General features: G+C 38.0%; 1 long non-coding RNA gene across 1 annotated transcript in view; it reads left to right on the forward strand.

Moving 5' to 3' along the window:
* LOC110347054 (uncharacterized) overlaps positions 1-17,344 on the forward strand; it is a 116,719-nt gene that overhangs the window by 83,265 nt on the left and 16,110 nt on the right. The window contains exons 3-4 of the long non-coding RNA XR_015442417.1: positions 3,717-3,852; positions 8,899-8,941. This is a non-coding gene — a long non-coding RNA (uncharacterized LOC110347054). The remainder of the gene's footprint in view (positions 1-3,716; positions 3,853-8,898; positions 8,942-17,344) is intronic.

The following is a 17,344-nucleotide window of genomic DNA, read 5'->3' on the forward strand; positions in this document are numbered from 1 at the left end:
CTTAATATCTTATGTGTGCAATTCTTGCTGGCTAAGAAGAACTCTTTAAAATGGAATCCTTGAATCTTTCTTTGAAATGTATTCTTTTCTGAGACAGATTGTCATGAGAGCTATTTAGAGCCTACATCAGTCTGCCTGAGAGCTGAAGGATGTACTTTTCCAAGCACATTCTTAACTCAAACAACAAAAAACTTCAAGTTTGTCGGGTATTTCCAGACCCAGGCAATGGCAAGAGAGTGTAGATCTTCAGGGTTTTCTTTTGCACGACAGCTCTCCAGAAGCATGACTGGCATGAGGCATCAGCATGTTGAAGCCACCAGCAAGGCCCTGGGTTCCCTGGCATTCAGGAAGCTCTTTCACTCTGTGTTAGACCTAACTCCACAATACACCTGGGTTAAAATACTTGAAATTCCCAAAGTAATATAACAAAGAGGAAACCTCTAGGTTTCAAAGATCCCAGTTCAAATCTAAACATTGGGAAAGCTAGCAAGTAGGTCTCCTGGGTTTGAAATTCATTGCAGATGTGCAAGTCTTGGAATGCTTGGGAGATTCACAAAGCTGCCTCTCGACAGAGGCTTGAGGAGAAAAGAGCAGCAGTTTCTTAGAAGCTCCACTTGGGCAGGTACATGGTATCTGTGCTGGATCTCGAGAATGCTTGATGGGGCAAGAGCATTCCCATGGTAATTCCCCAAGGTTAACCAGCTGTGACAGGGGAAAGTGATAGCTGCATGATTCATAAATGTATGTAAGCAAACTGTCCTAGGCTAGGCTCCTGGGTCACACAAAGACCAGTGTCTGAGGTCAGGTTTCAGGCCACTGCATGTGCTGTCCTGTAAGCCGAAGGAAAGAGGAACAGTAAGTGTCAACTTGAAATAATAACTCTATGCTTGATTCCATACTTTGATTATTATGGCCCATATGCCACGAATTCATTAAAACACAGACCTGTTTAATTTACAGGAAGCACAGTTTTGTGGAAGGAACTCTGTAGGGACTTAACATGAAGAAGTACTTTTGTCTCCTTCTGTTGTCATATGAAAGTGAATTAAGAGAAAAATAGCTCATGTTTTTGCTTTGACTTCACTGAGTGTAGGCTTATATCATTTATTTGGATCTTATAGTGGTTCTTGGATTCACAACCTATTTACCTGGTTTATAAATAGATTATTTAAAAGCTTGAACGAGAGATGGGAACATTCCATGGTTCCTTGTGGGAAGAATATAGAAGGGAAAACAATGGCCCACGGTGTAAGGTCATAGGCACGCCAACATCAGAATCTGTACCAATTAAAATAACTTCCTCTTGAATCTCAAATTACCTTGGGAAAGTGTGTGATTTTCTGCGGTGATTTTCTGCACCAGCATTTCAAAACATTTAAGCTTCCGTAATAACTGCTTGATTTAATTCCAAATGCATTACCTCCTACAGATAGAACATGACTGCAGGAATTGACTTTGTAAATAGCATAGATCAAATGAGGCTCAGTGACTTGCCCAAAGTAATAGGTGGCAAAAGAGCATTGGAATGTAGGACTTTGTCTTCCAAGTGAGTTTGCTATACTTTCACACCTTTGACCCCCAGTAGTGTTAAATTTTGAGGTGACACATTTATCAAATGTGGTTTACTTTAGAGCTATTTAATATTGTATTTTTCCCTTTTTCCTAGTAGTTTAATAAAGAAATGTTGAAATTTCATTTTCTTCTCTGTTATTTATATGTTGTATAGCATAAAACACATACAATGAAAGAAATCAGTTTTGAGGCTTTTATAGTGTTAGGTTTAGAAATCTTATCTTAGTAGAGCAGACATATTTAAAAATGTTCTTGATATTTTAAAGTTAATCTCATTTTATTATAAGAACCTACTATTCAAGCCAGTAGTCAAAAAACTTGCTTTCCTGTAACCATGAATATAGACTCAACTGAAACCAGATTGAGGCAGGTTTATGAACTAAGGTTTAAGAGGCATTGGTGATCTAATTTTAACACATCTATTTGAAGGGATGATTGTTAATTCTTTACCCTTAAACAGATTCCAGGATGGGTGTGATGGCACACACCTATAATCCCAGCACTCCGGAGGCTGGGGCTACATAGTGAGTTCAAGGCCAGTCTGAACTATGTAGTGAGACCCTGTCTCAAAAAAACAAAAAACACAGTAGTTGCCTGGCAAGCTCGAGGCCCTGAGTTCAATTCCTGGTACTCCCCCCCAAAAAAGAAATATTTAAAAAAACATTCCATTAAGAATGATATATTTCTTGAAGCTAGACATGGTAGCCCACACTTGTAACAACTTTGAGAATACTGGAAAGGAAGAAATTTATTCTGATATCTGTGGAGAGGTAGAAACCAATAATGATTTGCAAAAGAAATAGCATTTCTAAACAGTCATGTAGTTGAGTGTGGTGGCACATGCCTATAATTGTTGCACTTGGGAGGCTGAGGCAGGGAGGTCATGAGTTCAAGACTGGCCTAGGCAATTTAGCAAGAATGTCTCAAAAAATAAAATTTTAAAAAAGGGGCTAGGCATGTAGTTCAGCAATCTCTGAATTCCTCAGTGCCAGAGAGAGAGAGAGAGAGATTTCTTGAGATGATTTAATCCATCATAAATTTTGTCCTGTATTCTCAACTAGTCCCACAATCTGATTTACAATTGGTTTCATTATTTTTATTTATTTTGAGATTTTATTTTCAGGTAATAATAGATTATTTTTGGTTATATAGGAATTGAAGAATGCCCGTTATTCTTTTTCAGAGAATGGACATCCTATTCATTTCACATGACCCCCCTCCCTCCTCTTCCCTCTACCTCTATCTCTTCCTCTTCCTTTCTTTCTGGATCCAGGGTCTCACTATTTAGTGCGGGCTGGCCTCAAACTTGCTATGTAACCAAGGCTGGTCTTGAACTCATGATCCTCCTGCTTCAGCCTTCCAAGTACAAGGATTATAGGTATATGCCATCATGCCCAGCTACATGACTGTTTACAAATATTAGTTCTTTTGTGAGGCATTGTTTCTATCTCTTCATAGATATCACAATAAATTCCTTTTCAATGTTCTCAAGGCTGTTTCATTATACATGTGTTTTGGCACTAGGTTTAATCTGCCATCTGAGTTCATTTATTTATTGAGCACCTACTATGTGCCTGGCACTGATCTAGGCCTCAAAATAGAACAGTGAACAAAATGGAAAAAGTCTCTGTCTCCTAGAGATTATAGTCTCCTAGATGTACAATAGATAACAACTGAGTAGATATTGGGAGGAAGATGAAGCAAAATAAGGGAGTTAAGGAGTGCCAAGGAAAGGGGAGATAATATTTCCATTGTGTGGTTGGAGAAAGTCTCACTGCAAAAGTGATATTCTTAAAGAAGGGGGGGAATGAGCTAGCCAGGTATTTGAAGGAAGAGCATTCCAAGCAGAGGGAACAAGCACAAAGGCCCTGAGGCAGGATTGTGCTTGGTCCTTTTGAGAAATAGCAAGGATAGCAATGCAGAGTAAGTGAGGGGGGAAACAGAAGAGATAAGGTGGAGCCACGAAAGGACTCGGAATTTTCCTCTGAGTGGGAAGTAAAGTCACTGGAAGGTTTTGAACAGAGGAGGTGTGACAGAGCTGCATGTTGAGAATAGATTGCGGGTGGGTGAAGGGAGGAGAGGAGGCTTGCTGGCTTGCACTGGAAAATTGTAAGAAGTGGTCATATTCCGGATATGTTTTGAAGGAAAAGCAGAACTGCAGAATTGCTGGATTGGACATGGGCTGTCAGAAGCCAAAGATGACTGTAGTATTTCTGCCCTGATCAGCTAGAAGAATGGAGTTGCCAGATACCAAGATATGGAAGAAGGTACAAGGAACAGGTGAGAGGAAAAGGTCAGGGCTTTACTTTTTGAACTTAATTATTTTGTACCTTGAAAATAATCATTGCGCTAGGGGTATAGATTAGTGGTACAGTGCTTGCCTAGCACTTGTGAGACCCTGAGTTAAATTCCCATCCACCCACACAAAAATTAATTGAACTATAGCATTCTAATGAAAAAGTATTTATCAAATGCTCACAAAGTGACTGGATCTATAACCTATACCTAGATCAAGAAATAAAACACACTGTCCCCAGCTGACCCTGGGGCCTTTGCACCAAGCCAGAGAAGACCCACTCTGGGAACGACCATGCACCCCACCTCCAGCCACTGCTGCCCTTGTTCCTGAGGTCTCCTCAGCACTGGGCAACAGAGGTGACAACCAACAGACTGACCTGACTGAAGAAGAGAACAACACCCAGGAGGAGAGCTTCGCTTCAGAACTGGAGTGTTACTCTACCACAAAGACCGAGTGAGAGACAGCCTTGAGAGACAGGCTTAGAGGGGAAGAGCTAAATGAGGATCTCCTAGGAGGCCTGGAATCAGACCAGGAAATTCACAATGCCTGATTCTGTATTGTGGGAGGCCAGGTTTGGAGGATGAAATTGTTAGAAGGGGTAGTCCTGTAGAAGACAGGCTAGTGCAGTGGTGGTAAACTTACTGTATGTGTGCCGCAGAGGGCTGTTTGTATCACCGAAAGCTCTAAAAAGTTCGCTATCACTGGCATAGTGGTATCTTTGAGCTCTGGCATTGGTGCCTACATGCTGAAATCAATAGTCCATAAGTACTACAGGTCAGTATGTGGGTGGTCTTCACTAGAACCATAGTCCTCTTTGTTCTGATTAAGGGATGTTTATGAGCGGTTCCTAGAGTTTGTCAATATCCAGTTGATGTTGATGCCATTGGTACCATTGAGTTCACTACTATAGCCAAGGTAACATAATAGTGGATGACAACTGGCTTTCTCTCTATGCCAATATCTGGATTTCCTGTGGATTATAAACAATAAAAATTGATATACGTATACACGGGAACATGGGAAAGCAAGGCAACAAAACAACCCCCAAAGTCTCCCAACTCTCGTAAGCTCAAGGGGGCACAAATGAAGAGAAAAGCAAATACTAGATAGCAGAACTCTACAAAAAGGTTATAGAAAAGATGAAGAAAGTAGATGAGTTCCAAGAGGAAATGAACCAAAAGTTCTTGGAAATCACTCAAACTACCCAAAGTGGATACTGGAGAAATAAGTAAAAAATTGGAAGAGTTAACTAAATTGGTTCAAAATATGAATGACAAATTCACCAAAGATTTAGAGCCCTCAAAAAGATATCAGACATAAAACCCTGAAATAAAAACTATATAGAATTCATAAATTGCTGAAATGATCAGTGTGAAGACAGAGTGCCTGAAATTGAGGAAAAATGGTAAATTATGAAGTACTCAAAGAAGCCACACAAAAAATGAAAGAAGAAGAAAATACCATCCAGCAACTACTAGATGACATTAAAAAGACTGACATAAGCCTAATTGGAGTTGGAAAAAAGTTAGAAGATAGCACAGATGGAATTATTAATATGTTTACAGAAATCATAGCAGAAAACTTTCCAAATATGTGAAAAGAGTTCAACATACAAGTAAATGAGGCTTCCAGAAGACCAAACAACTATGCTAAAAAAAGAAGCTCATCAAGACATATCCTTATTATTTGCCAGATATCCAACAAAAAAACCCAGAATTTTTAAACCAGTCAGAGAAAAATAAAATATCACATACAAAGGCAAACCCATTAGAATTACAGCAGACTTTTTACACAAACCTTAAAGGCCAAAGAGCTTGGAGTGAAGTATTTCAAGCCCTAAGAGCAAGTAACTTCCAGCCCAGAATAACATACTCAACAAAGCTTTCCTTCAAAATGGATGGGAAAATAAAGACATTTCATGAAAAAGACCATCTAAAGAGATATATAACTATGAAACCAATACTTTAAGAATATCCCAGACAAAAGTGATGAAACCAGTAAAACTGAAAACCCAGATGAAATGAAAACACCAAGCAAGGTCAATGGATAAACAACAACAATCAAATGACAGGAAAAGAAAAATGAAGGAGTCACCAACAGAGAAAGTGCAATGATAGTAAATAATCAACCTATCCTGAGATAATTGCTGAGATTATTACTGATAATATCTCTCAATGTTAATGGTCTCAACTCTCTAATTAAAAGACACAGATTGGCAGACTGCATCAAAAACCAGAATCCAGTGGTCCATTGCATTCAAGACACTCATCTCATCCAAAAAGATATTCATAGACTAGAAATAGCAGGGTAGAAAACAATATTTCATGCACCAGGACCTCAAATCAAGCAGGAGTAGATTAAAACTGATTATAAAAGACAAAGAAGGTCAATACATTCTAGTGAAAATCCAACAAGAAGAGATAACACTTATATTTATGTACTGAAAATTGGAGCAACTACCTTCATAAAATAAATAGTGTTGAATATAAAAGATTAATAAATACTAAAAAATCATAGTTGGGGATCTTAACACCCCACTTTTGCAAAGAGATAGATCAACTAAACAAAAATCAATGAAGAAATATCAGAGCTGAACCATATCCTTGAACACATGGACTTAATAGATATCTACAGAGTATTCCACCCCACTACAGCAGAATATACATTCTTTTCTTCAACACGTGGTACTTTCTCCAAAATAGATCACATATTAGTCCACAAGGCCTGCTTAAGTAAGTACAAAAGAATCAAAATCACTAGATGTGTACTATCAGACCACTGTTCCATGAAACTAGAAATCAGTGACAAAAGAAACTAAGGAAAAAGTAGAAGCACCTGGAAAATTAATAACTCACTCCTGAAAAAGCAATGGATCACAGAAGAAATTAAAAAATTTATGGACGTTAATGACAAGACCTGCACAACTCACCAGAACCTCTGGGACACCGTAAAAGCAGTCTTAAGAAGTTTATTGCACTCAATGCTTACATTAAAAAAAACAGTGAGCTCAAATAAATATCCTCATGAGGAACCTTAAGATGCTTGAGAAACACCAACAATCCAGGCCAAAACCAAAATTAAGAAGAGAGATCATAAAGATTAGAGTGGAAATCAGTGAATTTGAGACTAAACAAAAATTACAAAGTATCAACCAATCCAAGAGCTGGTTGTTCAAAAGGATAAGCAAAATAAACTCTTAGCCAAATTTACCAAGAGAAAGAAAAGATTCACAACAATGCAGTTAGAAATGAAAAAGGTGAAATCACAACAGACACTATCAAATCCAGAAGACAGTAACTATTAGGAAAATTGTATTCCAATAAATTGAAAAATTTTGAAGAAATGGACAAATTCCTAGACTCACACAAATTATCAAAGCTAACTCAAGAAGACACAAAAATAAGAAAAATCTAATAACAACCTAATAACAAGGAATGAAATTGACACAATAATAAAGAATCTACCCACTAAAAAAAGCCCAGAACCTGATGCATTCTCTGCTGAATTCTACAAAACCTTTACAGATGTTATGTCACCAATACTCCTCAAACTTTTCAAAGAAATTGAAAGGAACAGAGTGCTTCCAAATTCATTTATGGAAGCCAGTATCACTCTGATTCCAAAACCAGATAAAGATCCAATTAAAAAACAAAACAAAACAGAACAAAATGAAACAAAAACTACAGGCCAATCACCTTAATGAACATAGATGCAGAAGTCCTCAAAAAGACATTAGCAAATAGAAAGCACCTCATCATCAAAAAGATCATACATCATGACCAAGTAGGTTTCATCCCAGAGATGCAAAAGTAGTTCGATATATGCGAATCATTAAATGTAATATATCACATAAAGAGAGGCAAGGGCAAAAACCACATGATCATATCAATAGATGTGAAAAGAATTTCAACAAAATCCAACACCCCTTCATTATAAGAACTCTGAAAAAATAGGTATAGAAGGATCATACATGAATTTGATGAAAGTTATTTCATCATCTTAACATCATCATCTTAAAGGGTCAGCATCATCTTAAATAGGGTCAACATCATCTTAAATAAGGAAAAACTAAAGGCTGTTTCTACATGTCACCAAAAAAGAAAGTTAAATTAATAAAACTCCAACCAAATTGGAAAAAAAAACAATGGGAAGAACTAAAAGCATTTCCTCTAAAATCAGGAGCAATACAAGGATGCCCACTATCACCACTTCTCTTCAACATAGTACTTGAAACATTAGCCAGAGCAATCAGGCAGAGAAGGAAATACAGAGAATACATATAGGAAAGAACTCAAATTATTATTATTTGCAGATGACATTATACTCTACATAGAAGACCCAAAGAATTTCACCCCAAAAACAGAATTAATAACCAACTTCAGCAATGTAGTAGGATACAAAACCAAACACAAAAGCCAATATCATTTGTGTAAAGTAATAATGAACTCAATGAGAAGGAAATTATGGAAACAATACCATTCATGGTAGCACCAAGAAAAATAATTTTAGAGTGAAAACTTTCAGTTTTTGTCCATTTAGTAGTATGTTGTCTGTTGGTTTGTCATAGTTGGCTTTTATCAGATTGAGATAAAGACCATCTATTCTGATTTTCTATAGGGATTTTATCATGAATGGGTTTCGGACTTTGTCAAGAGCTTTTTCTATGTCTACTGAGATGATCTCATGATTTTTGTCTTTGGTTCTGTTGATACGGTGTATTATATTTTATTGTTTTGTGTATGTTGAACCATCCCTGCATCCCTGCAATGAATCCTACTTGGTCAGGGTGTCTAATCTCCTTGCTTATTTGCTGCATTCTGCTTGCCAGTATCTTATTGAGGATTTTTGCATCTATGTTCATTAGGGAGCTTGGCCTGTAGTTTTCTTTTTTAGTTAGGTCCCTCTCTGGTTTTGGTATCAGGGTAATACTTGCTTCCAGAAATGATTTTTGGAGTATTGTTTCCCTTTCTATTTCATTAAAGAGTTTGAAGAGAACTGAGACTAAATCTTCTCTAAATTTCTTGTAGAATTCAGCAGTGAAGCCATCCAGACCTGGGCTTTTCTTTGTTGGTAAGTTTTTAATTACATTTGCAATTTCATTGACTAAAGGGAACTAGGAATGGGGGAGAGAGAAAAGAAGGAAGGGAAAAGAAAAAACAATAAAGAAGGAAAAAATGGAAATAAAACTTTTGTAAATAAGAAGGGGAAAGGGAGTTGAAGGTAGAGGAGAGGAGTGGGATAAAAGAGGAATCCAGATATACCATGTACAGGGCCAGGGATTTAGCTCAGTGGTGCCATGCCTGCCTTGAAAGCACAAGGTCCTGAGTTCAATCCCCGGTATGGGGGGGAGGGGATATAGTATGTACAGGTACAAATTTCCTATGATGAATGTGATCATTATATATATCTGAATTATACCAATAAAATTAATAAAAAAGAAAAGTAAAATACCAAGGTATTAACTTAACAAAGGAAGTAAAAGAAGTAAAAAAATACTATATGGTATTTGAGCTTGTGTGTCTGATTTAATTCACTCAACATTTTATTTTCCAGGTGCATCTATTTCCTGGAAATGTCTCAAATTTGTCCTTTATTTCCAAATAGTATTCCATTATGTATAGATATCACATTTTCTTTATCCAATCATCTGTTAATGGGTATACAGGTTGCTTCCAGAATTTATTTACTATGAATTGTGCTTCTATAAACACTGGTATGCACTATAGTATGATGTCTTTCACTCTTTGAGGAAGATACCTGGCAAGGAGATGGCTATGTCACACAGAATTTCTAAGTTTAGTTCTTTGAAGAATTTGTATAACAGTTGTATTAGTTTACATTACCACCAACAGTGTAGGAGGGTTTCTTTTTCACCACAGCCACACCAGCATTTGTTATTTTTTTTGTTATATTTCTTTCTGGAGGAAGATGAAATCTTAGCATTGTTTTAATTTGCATTTCCCTAATGGCCAAGAATGCTGAACATTTTTTTTTATATATTTGTTGGCCATTTGCATTTCTTCTTCAGAGAAGTGTCTGTTCATTTCACTTGCCCATTTCTTGATTGGGTCTTTTGTTTTAGGTGATCTAATATTTTTGAGTTCTTTATATATTTTAGATATTAGGCCTCTGTCTGAGGAATAGCTGGCAAAATTTTTTCCCATTCTGTAGGTTATCTTTTCACTTTACTAATTGATACCTTTGCTGTGCAGAAGCTTTTTAATTTGATGTAAACCCATTTGTTGATTCTTGATATTATTTCTTGTGCAATTGTGGCTCTATTTAGGAAATCCTTTCCTACACCTATGAGTTCAAGTGTTTTACTTATTTTGTTATCCAGTAGGTTCAGTGTTTCTGTGTTAATGTTTAGATCTTAATGTTTGATCCATTTTGATTTTAGTTTGGTACATGGTGAAAGATATGGGTCTGATTTCAATCTTCTGCAAACAGATATCCAGTTTTTTCAGCACCATTTGTTGAATTGACTACCTTTCCTCCAACATGGGTTTTTGGCCCCTTTGTCAAAGATCATATGCTAAATGAGTCTTGGAGTGTTACTACTGTAACCTCTATTCTGTTCCATTGATCTACATGTCTGTTTTTGTTCCAGTACCATGCCGTTTGTATTACTGTTGCTTTGTAGTATAGCTTGAGATCAGGTAATATGATACATCCTGCTTTGCTCTTATTGCCCAAGATTGTCTTTGTTATTTTGAGTCGCTTCTGGTCCATATGAATTTTAGGATTATTTTTCCCTAGGTCTGTGAAATATGGTGTTTGTATTTTGATTGGGACCACATTGAATCTACATAACATTTTTGAGAGTGTGGCCATTTTGACAATATTGATTCTGCCTATCCAGGAACAGTGCACATCTATCCATTTTCTGATGTCCTCTTCAGTCTCCTTTTTAAGAGTACTGTAGATTTCTTGGTAGAGTACTATAGGTTTTTTATAGATTCATGAATTAAAGGAGTCATGTGTTATTTTAAAAGTAGACTTGTTATAAATGTCTCTTGGGTGTACCCTCTTACCAAACCATGCCTTTCACTGCCTCAGGACTCTGCAGAGAGTCCCCAGCAGCAGATGTGACTTTTTGACCTGGAACACCCAGCTTCCAGAACCCGAGTTTACCTGCCTCACAAGCGCAAGGTCCCGAGTTCGATCCCTGATACCAAAAAAAAAAAAAAACAAAAAAAAAAAACACCCACACAGAACCTGAGTTTAACAAAGCTTTATTCTTTATAAATTATCCAGTTTGTGATATCCAGGTATAATTGCAGAAAATAGACTAAGACACACTTTAACAGACAGAGAGGTAGAGCTTTCAAGTAGGTCTTTGACAAGTTTGTAGTTAGGGAAGTATGTTAGTCAGCTTTTCATCACTGTGACCAAATACCTGGGATAATCAACATGTAAGGAAAAATGATTTATTTGGGCTCACAATTTCAGAGGTTTCAGTTCATGGTCACTTGGCCCCATTGCTTTGGCCCTATGGTGAAGCAGAACATCATGGTGGTAGGAGCATGTGGCAGAGAAAAGCTGACCACCTCATGGTGTCCAGGAAGCAGAGAGAGAGGGAAAAGAGCTTAAGTGGAAAGGTCCAGGGATGAGACATAGTCCCCAAGGTCACACCTCCATGGCTCACTCCTTTCAACTAGGCCCACCTCTTGTGTTCATTACTTCTCAGTAATCCCATCAAATTATGATCCCATCAGTGTATTAATCTATGAGTTAGCACCTTCATAATCCAATCACTTTCCAAAAGTCCATCAGCATTAAAAATCTTCAGCACAATGAGCCTTTGGGGGATATTTGGGTCCCAATCATAATAAGGAGATATAAACATAAGGTTTGGCAGCACATAGATAGTAGTAAAAACTATGAAATAGAAGAAACCTCAGAAGTAAATGGACATGAAGAGAAGTGGTCTGAGGACTAAGCCATGGGACCTTCTAATATTTAATGGTTGAGGAAATGAAGAGGAAACAGCTAAAGAGACTGAGAAGGAGCAGATGATGAAGCAGGAGGAGGCTCAGGACAGAGTGAGAACAAAAACAGAATAGCCACAGAAACTCTGACAGGTATTGGGAAGACAGTAGTGAACAAGATGGACCAGCTCCCTGCCCTCATGGAGCTCATAATGGGAATACAATGAAAATATTTATGAGGGATCTGATTTAGTTGGGAATGGTTTCTCTGAGCAAATGAAATTTAAGTTGCAGGTTAAAGGATGCAAAAGGATTATCCAGCATCAAATTTGAGAGGTGTATTAGTTTCTTAGAGCTGCTGTAATAAAATGCCATCAGCTGGATGACTTAAAACAGCAAAAATTTATGTTTTAAAACTTCTTCCAGATAGTAGTCAGAAATCAAAGTATAGCAAGGCAAGATCATATTCTGTCCTGAAAGCTCTAGAGAAGAATCCTTTCTTGCCTTCTCCAACTTTGAGTAGCCTCAGGTGTTCTTCTAGTCTCTGCTACTGTCTTCCCATGGCTGCTGCCCCCGCCATTCCTTGTCCTCTCCATTCTCCCTCTTTCCCTCTCCTTCTTTTCCTCTCCACCTTCTTCCCCTCCTCTTCCCTCCACTTCTCTCTCCCTACCCCTCCTCTACCCTTCTGCTCCCTCCCCTTTCTCTTTCTTTCCTTTCCTTTCCTTTCCTATCCTCTCCTCTTCTTATAAGGAGACCAATGACTGGATACTTAGGGACCACTCTAAATCTAGGATGATTTCACCTTGAGATCCTTAACTAATTACATCTGGGAAGACTTTCCAACAGAGATCATATTCTGAGATTCTGCATAGACATAAATTAGGGGTACAATTCAATTCACTACAGGAGAGAAATACTGTATTTGAAGCAGTGGTATGCTGGAGCTGATTTGAACCTGCTCTCAAAAGCAAATTGCTATTTTGAAACAATTGTTTTAAGCCAATTGTTTTAGCACAAAAAAAGGGAACCAATTATTATGCCAGGCAAGATTGCCTGCACCTGTAGATCCAGCACTCCAGAGGTTGAGGCAGGAAGATTGCTTGAGCCCAGGAGTTCAAGTTGAAGAACACACCTGAGCAACATAGTGAGATCCTGTATTTAAAAAAACACTGTGTGTTTTAGAAGAAGCAAAATAAAGAAGCAAAACCCAGGAAAGTCCATTGTTAAAACTTCATCAATTTTGTTTTCTGGTAGACTTTATATTGCTAATTTAAAATTGGTCATAGAGGGAACATTTGCACCAGAGAAGTTGGCAAATTCTACAAATCACATTTGTTTATTTTGCTTTTCAAGAGCCACTTCCTAAACATTTAGCAGCACACCATTAAGTTGGAGGCTTTGAGTCCAAAAAGATGGATGGATCCTGGTAAATGTGTGGCTGAAGGGGATACCACAGTAAGGATTTTGGTAAATGCCACTGGGGGCTTTCATATTTCTGTATTGTTCTAGTACTTTAAATGCCAGGCTTTTCTACCAGAGTGTATGTAGAAAATACTTGAGAGGGATTTCATCTTTATCATTTTTTACATCTCTAATAAACTTTTGCACATAATAAGTATTGAATACATGGTGGTTGACCTAAATGGAGTTTTATAAATACCATGTATTGTGGTCAAAACAATGGTTAATAAGCCATTACACATGATCAAATCAGAATATGCCATGGAGAAATCACAAAACATTTCCATCACTGGCATATGTGATCCATTTAACAGGCATATATTCAGAACTGTCTACAGGCACTGGGATATGCAACTATGAAGACACAGTCTTATTCTTAAGATGAGATTTGTAGTGAACCCACAAAGGCCTGTCACAATCCCTTGTGATAAACTGTGTGGCAAAGTAAACATGGGAAGGCCTCCAAAATTTGGGAGCTTAGAGAATCTCCCATAGGGAGCATCATCTTTGGAGATAGTATTGCTACATCAGTTGTGCTCTGAGTTCAAAATAACCATCTAAAAAGTGTGATAAGCAAGCTTGGAAGAAGGAGGGGCTGAAGGGCTTTGTGCCTTTGAAAGGACCTCAAAGGCTTGTTCTTGTTCATATTTGCTATTTCTATCACCTTTAACCCTTTGGCCTCTACTAGATATAATTTTAAGATGACTTCCAATGAGCCTCTTCTTGCAAAATCCTTTCCCCTTTGTGTGTGGTTGGAATCTGTGAAGATGATAGTACTCTTGAGCTGATGTTATGTTAAATAGCAAAAGGGAGATTATCTTGGATGAGCCTGATGTAATTAGGCAGGTCTATTAAAAGCAAAACATGGTCACAGAAAGGGATGTTGGAGATTTGAAGTATAAAATGTATTCAATGCACTCTAGCTGACTTGAAGAAGGAGATAGTGTGAGAAAGAGGGTAGATATTTCTAAGGTCAGAACATTGTTTCCAATTGACAGTCAGCAAGGAAGTGAGGACCCCAGTCCTAGAGCTGCAATGATCTCACTTCTGCCAGTAAGTAGAATGAATGTGGAAGTCAATTGCTTCCCCAGAATCTCCAGACCAGAACACACCCTGCTCAACACCTTAATTCCAACCACATGATCCTTGAGCAGAGAACCAGCCATGCTGTGGCCAACTTCTGATTTACAGACATGATGAGTTAAAAAATCACTGTTTGTTTAAAATTATGCATTTATGGTAACCCTCCCCCCAAATCAAACTCAGGGCCTTGCACTTGACAGGCAGGCATGGCGTCACTGAACTACATCCCCAGCCAATATGGTAATTTATTTTCTAACAATAAAAAATTAAGGAGCCAGATGTGGCACATACCTGTCATCCCAGTTATTCAGGAAGCTATTCAAGGAGGATTGCAGTTCAAGGCCAGCCTGAACAACTTAGTGAGACTCGATCTCAAAATAAAATAAGAAGGGCTGGGGATGTAACTCAGTGGTAGAGCACCCTGTTTGATTTCCTAGTACCACACATACACACTAAAATTAATGCAGGGGCCCACTCTGAAGGGCCAGCTCAGAAATAGTAAGGACATTTCTCTCATTCTCTCTGATGAGGGGTGGTGAGGAGGACTGGGTGCTGGTTAGCACAGCTTGAAATGAATACAGAGAGGCCATGAAGCACCACAGGCACCTGAGGGGGCAGGAGTGACATTATTACAAGGTGTTATTACATATGATTATGACTTCACAACTGTCCTGTGAATTACAATTGCATTCATGGCTTTCCATGCCAATTCTTCTGTGGTGTGTGCTGTAATGAATAACAGGTAGGCCACAGCATGGGCCTTGCAGGCACTGATGCAAATCCTTGCCATGGAGAAAGAAGCCACATGAGACACTGCTGTGAGCTTTCAGAATCCAAGGTGCTCTCTTGCAATCTAGCCATTCTCTTTTTGCAGGGTAGATGCATGCTCTGGAGACATGGGCCTTTAGGTAGGATCAACATTTCTGATAGGATCCAGAAGCTGCATCTTGCATAGCAGAATCCTAGACAAAAAGAAGTGCAATGTTTCTTGAGGTTTCTAATGTGTGCAAGCAGAGTAGTGTAGCCTTTGCATGAATATATTTCAAAAGAGAATTTCTAGGGGCTGGGGATTTATCTCAGTGGTGCTACTGCCTGCTTCACAAGCACAAGGTCCCACATTCCATCCCAGGTACCAAAAAAAAAAAAAAAAAAAAAAAAAGAGAGAGTTTTTAATGGATGAGACCACAGTAGTAGCTTCCTTTACTTTTTAGGTGTTGATAAAACTGATTTTATGATGTATTCTCTGATTAGCAGAGCTGATGAATGGCAGGTGATTCGGGGATGCACTTGGAATTCATTTTTGGATGTCCATTTCCTTTAGGTTCCTCCTAAAGATGACTTCTGACTCAGATTTTGTGTTACTTAGCTTTTCCTCTTTAGTTGTTGTTTGATCTCTATAGAAGTATTCAATCTTACTTGATTCTATGTAAAATCAATGCACTTGGGGGATATAGATTATGGAGAAATGGCTTTTAGGAATCTTTAAAAGAAATAGAAGCATCTGCTCCTCTTCCCACACAAATGTCCTTGAAATAATATAATGATAATACCTTTCCTTTATATAGCAGTGTCACTCTTACAAATAGCACGTGCATGGATGAATCCAAAGCTGTTATTACCTCATCTCATACAAAAAATGCAGATGAATAACTTCCCATTGAGAAAAAAATGGATCTGTTCAAATATCTGAAACTCAATATATGAATGGGAAGAGAATTATAAGAGCTAACACTAGATAATAGTGATAATTATGATAACAATGATGATGATGATAATAAGGATTTTGGAAGAGGGGTGGATCTTGATTTAGAAATTTATGTTTTTCATTTTGGGTAACTTCTAGTGTGGGCTGAGAAGGAAGGCTATTTCTCAATCAAGAAAAATTCAAAGGGGGAAATAAGTTTTTATTTTGTATGAAATTCTTTTATTGGTACATTGTAGGTATACAACACAATTACATTTCTCATTGGGAATTGTACCTTTATATAATGCATCTTGGTTCTTATTTTTTCCCCATTCCTAGCCCTCCCTTCACATCCTCCACCCTTCCCTATTTACAAAGACTTTATTTCCATTTTTTCCATTTCTCATCATTTTTTCCTTTCCCTTCTTTTCTTTCCCCTGTGCCTCCCACTACCCCTATCCCTTTGGACCTTTTCTTCCTATTTTACATTATCGATTATTCATTCTAATCATTGGTACATTTTAGGTATACAATATAATGACATTCATCATTGGAAATTTGCACCTTTACATAGTCTCTCTTGGTTCTTGTTTTTCACCCTTGCCCAGCCCTCCCTTCAACCCCTCCAGACCTCCCTATTTACAAAGATTTTGTTCCTATTTTTCCATTTTCTCATATTAATCCCATTCCCTTCTATCCTTTCCCCTAGCCCTCCCACATCCTTCCCCTTTGCCCCTTTTCTTCCTATTTCACATGACCTATTATACATTTAGTCCTTATTTACACTTTCAGTTTCTCACACCAGAGAAACTATTCGGTATTTACACATGTGTGTCCTATTTATTTCACTTGAGTATGGCATCAATGTGCATCCACTTAGCTATAAATATCTCTAGTTTCTCATTTTTTATGGCTGAGTAGTACTCCATTTTATAAAAAAACCACATTTTCTTTATCCAGTCTCCGGTTGATGGGCATTTGGGCTGTTTCCAAGTTTTAGCTATTACAAACTGCACTGCTATGAACATGGGTGCACATATATCACTGTGGTATGATTCTTTTAATTCTTTGGGGAAGAACCCCAGCAGTGGAATAGTGGGGTCAAATGGGATTTCCAGTCCTAGTTCTTTGAGGTATCTCCATACTGATTTCCACAGTGCTTGCACCAGTCTACACTCCCACCAGCAGTGGAGCAGGGTTCCTCTTTCCCCACAGCCCCGCCAGCATTTATTATTGGTTGATTTCATGATAGCAGCCATTCTTTCTGGAGTGAAGTGGAATCTCAGCATTGTTTTCATTTGCATCTCTCGAATG

The sequence above is a fragment of the Heterocephalus glaber genome, unplaced genomic scaffold (genome assembly GCF_053883595.1).
Source record: "Heterocephalus glaber isolate CG9 unplaced genomic scaffold, H.glaber_assembly_v1.0 deba00001547, whole genome shotgun sequence".
Classification (NCBI taxonomy): Eukaryota; Metazoa; Chordata; class Mammalia; order Rodentia; family Bathyergidae; genus Heterocephalus; species Heterocephalus glaber.